The sequence below is a fragment of the Arachis ipaensis genome, chromosome B01 (assembly GCF_000816755.2).
Source record: "Arachis ipaensis cultivar K30076 chromosome B01, Araip1.1, whole genome shotgun sequence".
Lineage (NCBI taxonomy): Eukaryota > Viridiplantae > Streptophyta > Magnoliopsida > Fabales > Fabaceae > Arachis > Arachis ipaensis.
Window position 1 is genome coordinate 132,380,186 of NC_029785.2, and position 9,258 is coordinate 132,389,443.

Genomic DNA, 9,258 nt, shown 5'->3' on the forward strand with positions numbered 1-9,258 from the left:
CTGCCATGGACGCCGGTGAGTTGCACGGTGTCATCGGGGTTTGATGAGGAAGATTCGTAGATTGGGTTTTCCAAAATCAAGGTTTGGAATTTGGTGAAGATTGGTTTAGTGGTTGGATTCTTGGAGTTGTTGTTCTGCCACCGCCGTTGCTGTAGCCGTGCTTCTATTGCCGGAGAACGGCGCTGTTGTCGCCAGAGAACCACCGTTGAAGCCGCTACTGTTTTGGTGAGCCTTACCCTTATTTCTGATCTCGATGTGTACGCTTAAGTTGTTCCGTTACTAATGTGAGGGAGTGTTTATGTTGAATGAAGTTGTTATTGTGAGTTATTCAGCTGAGCCTTACCCTTGTCTTCTTGATTGGTCGTTTAGATGGTATGCAGCAGTTGTGTAAAGTCTTTGGTTGTTCAAGCTAGAACCTTTGCCAAATAAGTGAGAATAAACAACACTAGGAGGAGTTTGCAAGCTGTCCCTAGTATTTGCCAATTCAAGACATTCACAGTGATGATGGTGGATACGGGTTCCGTGTCAAGAAGTGCTGATTCCCTTGTAGATATGATGCCAGAGAAAGATGATGATGGCCGGTTTGCAAGTGGAGGGTGGAATAGTGAGGATGGAAGGCTTAGCTGTGGGTATTCAAGCTTCAGAGGGGAGAAAGTATTGATGGAGAATTTTTACGATATTAAAACATTAAAAATTGGTGGTCATTCAGTATGCTTACTTGGAGTATTTGATGGTCATGGTGGTTTTCGTGGTGCAGAGTATTTGAAAGAGCATCTCTTTGATAATCTCATGAAGCATCCAAAATCTTTTACTAATGCCAAATTGCTATAAGTGAAACGTATTAAGGTACTAATTCTCAATTTCTGTATTCTGAAAAAAGACATTTTCTGGGATGATGGCTCTACTGCTTGAACCGCTGTTTTGATTGATAACCATCTCTATGTTGCTAATATTGGAGATTATAGGACTATAATATCGAAGGCTGGTCTCTTTGAGGATCATGAGCCAAACAAAAGTGATGAACGAAAGAGGAATTGATGCGTTTAAACTAAATTGAGGTAGGGGCGTTTTCATTAAACTCATTTTTATTCTTAAGAGTTGTTATAAATTGATATTTAAGCAAATAAATATTTTTAGTGATTATGGAGTCTTATGAATTGAACTGAATAGCCTTGAATGAATGATATTGTTTACTTGACTGTGGCTATTTCTGAATATTGAGTTGGTATTGAGATAGTGAGTTAAAGATTAATTTGAAAATCTGATTTGAATGTTTATCAAGTATAATTTGAGAATTGGAAATTAATTTGATGTTAGAGTTAATTTGGGTTTGGAAAACGGCTTGAGATTTGTGAATGACTTGGATTTGAAACCGTTGAAAAGGAGTTTGAGAAATGGTTTTGTTGGGACCCGAAAAGGGTGGCAGAATCCGAGGTTTAGAGGAGATGCTGCCAAAATTTTATAAAATTAGAAGTTTCATTTGAAGTAGTTATTTTAAAAAGGTTTAATTTTAAGCATTATGTGGTTTAAGATTACTTTATTTATCAAAGAAAGAATTATGTTTTGGATTGAGATTGTTGATTAACAGAAAGAAGGATGATGAGGATTGATTTGAAATATGTTTTTTTTTAATGAATTTGGAAATGGGATATGGATTGACGAATGATGATGATTTTGAGAATGGCTTAGATATTGATGAATGATGAATGAATTATTTATATGGCTTATGAATTTGAAATATCTGAGATACGAGGTTCCCTGGATTAAGTGCCGTGGCTTGCCACCACGTGTACCAGGTTGAAAACTCGATACTCTGTTGACCCTACGACGTAAGTGTGACCGGGCACTATATAAATTCCCGGGAATGTTATCCCCATTGAGCAATATTGATTATTTGAGAAAAAGCTATGCATAGACTCTTGGGGATGCACGTCGGGGGACAATCTAAGGACAATTCAGACTTATCGGGTTGGCTGGATAACCGACAGATGAGCCTCATCAGCCATAGGACAGGCATGCATCATATGCATTTGTATGCTTTGCTTGGGTTTGAACTTGTTTTAGTTTGCCTAATTGCTAAACTGTTCTTAACTGCTACTTGAACTATTTGCTGTAACTGCTACCTACTTGTGCTTTCCTTGTCTGTCTTGCCTGTGTTTGTCCTGGCATGCTACATTTGAGAATGAACTTTGGTGCTGAATTAGTGACTGTGTTGTTTGATTGCGTGGTTGGTTTCTGATTGAGTTTTTCTAATAAGCAAGGAAAGGTTTCGGACTTCTGAAGGATTAAACATTGTTTCTTTGAAAAAGTTTTGAACGATTTCCTATTGGTTTTAAAATATTCATAAGGCAATGATAATCGCTGAGCTTGAAAACAATTTTCTTATTAAATATCTTCTTATGACAACTTTGAAACTCCGTGGTGAGACCGTGTGGTTAAGTTCTCACCCCCTACAGCTTTACCTTTTCCGGAACCGGATGAAGAAGTATTAAGAAGAGTTATACTGCGTTTGGTTTATATGCTGTTGTATTAACTAGATTATTTTCTTCCCTCGTCTTTGTTATTACAAGTTTGTAAGAGGGATAGGAATTGTATGTTTTATATGTATAATATATATTGAATTATTATGTAAGGAGTCTTGTATATGAATCTATGCCTGTTTGTATTTTTCTTAAGATAAAGTATTTATTTCTGTTTTTTTTTTCAAAGAAATCAGCGATACAGTGTCGAGTCATAGGCTCCTATTTTAATATTTAGTATGTAAAGTAGTCGTAATACTTCTTGCTATCAGAGTAGCGCAGCCGGAAGCGTGACTTCTGATAGTGAGGGTGTTACATTATGATATCAGAGCAGTTTGTTCCTGTTAGAGCATTGGGAATGAACTGACTATGCTTCATTGCATACTTTGAGTGTCTGTCATGTTATAGGTCTTGTCCGAATGATGAGAATTAGAGATTTATGCACATGACTGTCTTTTGATTAACGTTGTTAGCTTACCGTTGCATATCTGTTGTTGTTAAGTCTGGCCAGCTTAATGTTGATGGTTTATGTGTACGGTAAAGTTAATGGGTTATCATGGACAAAGTAGAATTAATGAGCGATGCGGTTCACGGGTTCTGGGAGCGTTAGAAATTAATTTTTGAAGTTAGTTCTGTTTTGATGTATAATCTTGTTCGTGTCGTGTAGCTTAGCACACCATTTTCTCTTTTATTGGTTATGTTGGAATTCCTTGTCTTAGATTCTTCCTTTTAGGATATGATTCGACTCTGTTCCTAACGATACTTATTCGTTCCTATATATATTTCTGCTTGATTATAATCCTGATTATTCACTTGAAATCATTTAGAACCTTTATCCTTTATGTTGTTCATATTTCTTTCTACGAATCATGAGTTTTTCTTTTGAGTTGGTTTTGAACTTGTTTCACATGACAATGGTCCTTAATTCTTTGAAAAACGTCAGATGTTATTCCTTGATTAGTTTACACCGAAGATAGGTGCTTTAATCATGCCACATGATGCGCGTGTTGCTTATTCTTCGATTTATCATCTTTTTCGCTCCTTGTTTCAATTCTTTTTGGAACCAGATTTGATTATCCATCATTGTCATTATTTATGTATTTCTTCATAAATTATGTACCCTTTTATTCGATCTTAAATCTGTTATAGCGTAACACATAATTCTTAATACTTGAGTGATTCGAAACCGTGAGAGTTACGATTCGGAGCAAGCTAATTGTGTGATTTGGTTCTTCTACTTCGCCTTCTACAACTTATATGCCCAGGTTACAATTTTCGACCCTGTTTTCCTCTAAATGAATAAAGTACTCCCCTTGGTAAAAATTTCGAGTTTGTCTTGGTATGAGATAACAATTCTAGTAATATTCTTTTGAAGTTTTGTTTTGGAATCTTTGTTGAGAAGAGTTTTGATCTTTTTATTCTATCTGATCTTGTCTGTAACCATTCTTTGAATTCTGGATATAACTATCTCTGATCTTACATGTACTTTCCTACAAGAAATAAATAAATTATTTATGTAGCTAAAAATATACTTGTTTTTAAAGGTACTATCTATACCGTTATTAACCATATAGGAACACTTTACATTAGATTTCTTTTTTTGAACATAATTTGATTCTCCTCCAATATTTACTCAAATTTTTATATATGTCTTTACTTGATTATGTACTCAAGATTCTTGATAAGAGATTTTTGCTTCTATTCTAGTTAATCTCTATTTGACAAACTTCATATAATTTATTTTAAATTGGATTGTTTTGACGCAATACTTTATTAAAACTTCTAGTAATTATTTTGGGAAAGTGAATTCATTCCTTCATAGGGTTACAACTTGATTTTCCCTTTCGGTACGTCTTTTTGTTTTTGTACATCTTTGCTTACTTATAATTTCAAACGTTTCTCCAAGTTCTTGTGAAACACCATTTTGGTTGCTTATTCTTTATCAAAATTTGTATTCCTTTGAGTAAACTTCAAACTTATTTTGGTGCAACATACCACTTTTTATAATCTCGTTCTAAGGTTTTTGTTTTGGATTCCATTGAAGAAGTTTCAATTCAGCTTTTCTTTTGCAGAATTCTATCCGTAGCCTTACTTTAAATTTCAATAAAATCATTTTGGAACTTAGCATATGTTCACTGATATGAAGCTTTAAAACTTTCCTATGCAATCAAAACCTATTTGTTTGTAATGTACCAAGTATTCTTTTATTCACTAATTTACCTCGGACTTTCCCTTCTGAATAGAATTTAGTTCTACCTCTAAGATTGATGTAAATTTTTATACATATTCTTGTTTGATTATGATCTTTTAAGATTTTTCAACATTCTTAGCTCAATTAATTTTCATTATTTCAAGTTTTGCACAAATCGAATTTAACTTGAATTTGTTTTAACATAACCCAATATTTACGCTTCTGTTACCTCTCTTGAAGGATATCTATTTCATATCTTTTCTTTTTAGAATGAGAAATCATACTTTTTTAGATTTTCCCATGCTTTTGAGTTTTGCAAATGATGTCGTTAGTTCAGTTATTCCTCGCTTGTGAACTTAGTGTTCCTCTGTTCTGGTTTAAACTTATTTCAATTTAAATCATCACTACTTTTCTTATTTCTTATGGAGTTCCTGGATTCAAATTTCCTATTTAGATGCAAAATTATTTTCTTTTCAGAACATTTTCTCGTGCCTGTAAATCGTTAGTTGCAATCTTACGCATCCTCCTGAATTTATACGAATTTTATCCTTCTCACTTATTCATCTTTTCCTTAGATTTGTAACTCCTTGAATATACTGACACATATCTCAATGTCACACGTGGTCCCTAGAAAATAAAAACCGAAGCGTTAGTTTTTCAGGGAATGACTAGTAAATGAGGAAGTGAACTTTGGCAAGTTTGAAAACGCCATAGGTTATGACGTTTAAATTTCGGGAAAAGAGTATTGTTGAGAAGATATTCAAGTTTTTGGTAGCTCAATTCGTATAAGATGACAACTCGCAACAAGTTAGCTAAGTGACTGGAGCAACGTGAGATAGATAAGCGTAAGGTGAAACTTGTAACACGGTAGTTCTTTAGGACACGGTTCGTGAATGCGGAAGGTGAAGCTTGTAAGAATGTGATATCAAAGGGAGTTGTGATAGTGAGCTATGTTAAAACCCTTAAGGTTGACACCATGTAACCCCTTTTCTTTTGAGCCTATCTTGTAACTTCTGCTTTACACCATGCTTTTCCTTTATTTCTAAGTCTTATGGTTTATTTTCTATTTGAAAATTTATATGTACCAAAACTTTTTTTTTCCTAAAGTATTCAAAAGAAAGGTATTAAAACCACGTAATATTTCCTGTAATATGTTAAATTTTCTTACTTATTTAAAAAGCATTTAGACAGTAGAGTATTGATTCTTTGTATTACCTTGTGAATTTCTTTAATTTTCGAGGACGAAAATTTTTATAAGGTGGATAGGATGTAAGACCCAGGTTTTTTTAAAAAAACATATATATTATTAAGAGTTAGTTTCAATTTATTTATTTATTTATTAAAGACTTTATTTTTCTTTAATTTTATAAACAAAGAAAATAAATTATATTATCTCTAATTTTAAATTAAAATACTTATTAGAAGTTAATTAGCAAATTTATAATTAACTATTATTTTAAAATAATTTTGAGGGATTAAATTAGATTTTTAATTAATACTCTGTACCTCTAATTTTATTAAAATTATCTAAACCATTTTATCCTAACCCTAATTTATCACCGCCACCCCCTCATCCCTTATGCCTCAGCCTTCAGCAAAAACGAAAGAAAAGAAAAGGAAAGAAAAGGAGAAAGGAAAAAAAAACAGAGAGGGGGAAGAAAGGAGAAAAGGGGGAAACAGAAATAGAGAAGAGGGAGAACGAAGGGGAGAAGAGAGCCAAGGGAGAGGGAGGAGAAGAGGTCGCCGCTGTCCAGCTCGCACCACCATCGTCACACACTACTGCTGCCTCGTCGCCACCGCCGCACCTTGTTGTCGTAATCAGAGCCGCCACCACCGTCTGTTGAAAGCATTCGCGTCGCCGCCAGAATACTTGCCGTCGTCGTTGCCATTGGACGAAGGAGAGAGGAAAAGATGCGATGTACATAGCAGCTCACTGCCGTGCTTCATCTCCGCCGCTGCCATGGACGCCGGTGAGTTGCACGGTGTCATCGGGGTTTGATGAGGAAGATTCGTAGATTGGGTTTTCCAAAATCAAGGTTTGGAATTTGGTGAAGATTGGTTCAGTGGTTGGATTCTTGGAGTTGCTGTTCTGCCACCGCCGTTGCTGTAGCCGTGCTTCTATTGCCGGAGAACGGCGCTGTTGTTGCCAGAGAACCACCGTTGAAGCCGCTACTGTTTTGGTGAGCCTTACCCTTATTTCTGATCTCGATGTGTACGCTTAAGTTGTTCCGTTACTAATGTGAGGGAGTGTTTATGTTGAATGAAGTTGTTATTGTGAGTTATTCAGCTGAGCCTTACCCTTGTCTTCTTGATTGGTCGTTTAGATGGTATGCAGCAGTTGTGTAAAGTCTTTGGTTGTTCAAGCTAGAACCTTTGCCAAATGAGTGAGAATAAACAACACTAGGAGGAGTTTGCAAGCTGTCCCTAGTATTTGCCAATTCAAGACATTCACAGTGATGATGGTGGATACGGGTTCCGTGTCAAGAAGTGCTGATTCCCTTGTAGATATGATGCCAGAGAAAGATGATGATGGCCGGTTTGCAAGTGGAGGGTGGAATAGTGAGAATGGAAGGCTTAGCTGTGGGTATTCAAGCTTCAGAGGGGAGAAAGTATTGATGGAGAATTTTTACGATATTAAAACATTAAAAATTGGTGGTCATTCAGTATGCTTACTTGGAGTATTTGATGGTCATGGTGGTTTTCGTGGTGCAGAGTATTTGAAAGAGCATCTCTTTGATAATCTCATGAAGCATCCAAAATCTTTTACTAATGCCAAATTGCTATAAGTGAAACGTATTAAGGTACTAATTCTCAATTTCTGTATTCTGAAAAAAGACATTTTCTGGGATGATGGCTCTACTGCTTGAACCGCTGTTTTGATTGATAACCATCTCTATGTTGCTGTTGTTGGAGATTATAGGACTATAATATCAAAGGCTGGTAAGGCAATTGCTTTCTTTGAGGATCATGAGCCAAACAGAAGTGATGAACGAAAGAGGAATTGATGCGTTTAAACTAAATTGAGGTAGGGGCGTTTTCATTAAACTCATTTTTATTTTTAAGAGTTGTTATAAATTGATATTTAAGCAAATAAATATTTTTAGTGATTATGGAGTCTTATGAATTGAACTGAATAGCCTTGAATGAATGTGATTGTTTACTTGACTGTGGCTATTTCTGAATATTGAGTTAGTATTGAGATAGTGAGTTAAAGATTAATTTGAAAATCTGATTTGAATGTTTATCAAGTATAATTTGAGAATTGGAAAATGATTTGATGTTAGAGTTAATTTGGGTTTGGAAAACGGCTTGAGATTTGTGAATGACTTGGATTTGAAACCGTTGAAAAGGAGTTTGAGAAATGGTTTTGTTGGGACCCGAAAAGGGTGGCAGAATCCGAGGTTTAGAGGAGATGCTGCCGAAATTTTATAAAATTAGAAGTTTCATTTGAAGTAGTTATTTTAAAAAGGTTTAATTTTAAGCATTATGTGGTTTAAGATTACTTTATTTATCAAAGAAAGAATTATGTTTTGGATTGAGATTATTGATTAACAGAAAGAAGGATGATGAGGATTGATTTGAAATATGTTCTTTTTTGAATGAATTTGGAAATGGGATATGGATTGACGAATGATGATGATTTTGAGAATGGCTTAGATATTGATGAATGATGAATGAATTATTTATATGGCTTATGAATTTGAAATATCTGAGATACGAGGTTCCCTGGATTAAGTGTCGTGGCTTGCCACCACGTGTACCAGGTTGAAAACTCGATACTCTGTTGACCCTACGACGTAAGTGTGACCGGGCACTATATAAATTCTCCCGAATGTTACCCCCATTGAGCAATATTGATTATTTGAGAAAAAGCTATGCATAGACTCTTGGGGATGCACGTCGGGGGACAGTCTAAGGACAATTCAGACTTGTCGGTTTGGCTGGATAACCGACAGATGAGCCTCATCAGCCATAGGACAGGCATGCATCATATGCATTTGTATGCTTTGCTTGGGTTTTTTTTTTTTGTGACTAAACAAGGAAAGAAACGAAGCAAAAACTATTCTAAATCCGAGCGGATGATTCGTTGGAGATCAACACTAGGCTCAGACCAAATAACATGATTAGAGTTACTCTTGGCACCATATTTAGCCATCCAATCCGCAACTCTATTTGCTTCTCGGGACACCCATTCAACGTGAACAAGCCAAGGACGAGATAAAAGCTCCTGAATCTTGTGAACCAAATCTGTTACTTCAGATGGATACCCACTTGTAAGCTCATGCATGATGGGCAGAATGTCAAGGCAACCTGTTTCACATATAATATCCCTCAAACCGCAATCCTAAGCTAAAACCAGCCCCCTCCAAGCAGCAAATAATTCACATCTGATTATAGACCAAGGGGGAATGCTTCCAGAGCAGCCCGAGATCCAATCTCCCTTAGAATCTCTAATAATACACCCAAATCCCGCTAACCGCTAATCCATATACAAGCTTGCATCACAATTAACTTTAAAACCATTGCCTACCGGTGGTTCCCAACACA

General features: G+C 35.7%; 2 pseudogenes; both read left to right on the forward strand.

Moving 5' to 3' along the window:
- Positions 467-1,296, forward strand: LOC107639531 (annotated as a pseudogene).
- Positions 7,012-9,258, forward strand: part of LOC107639537 — a 6,786-nt pseudogene continuing 4,539 nt past the window's right edge.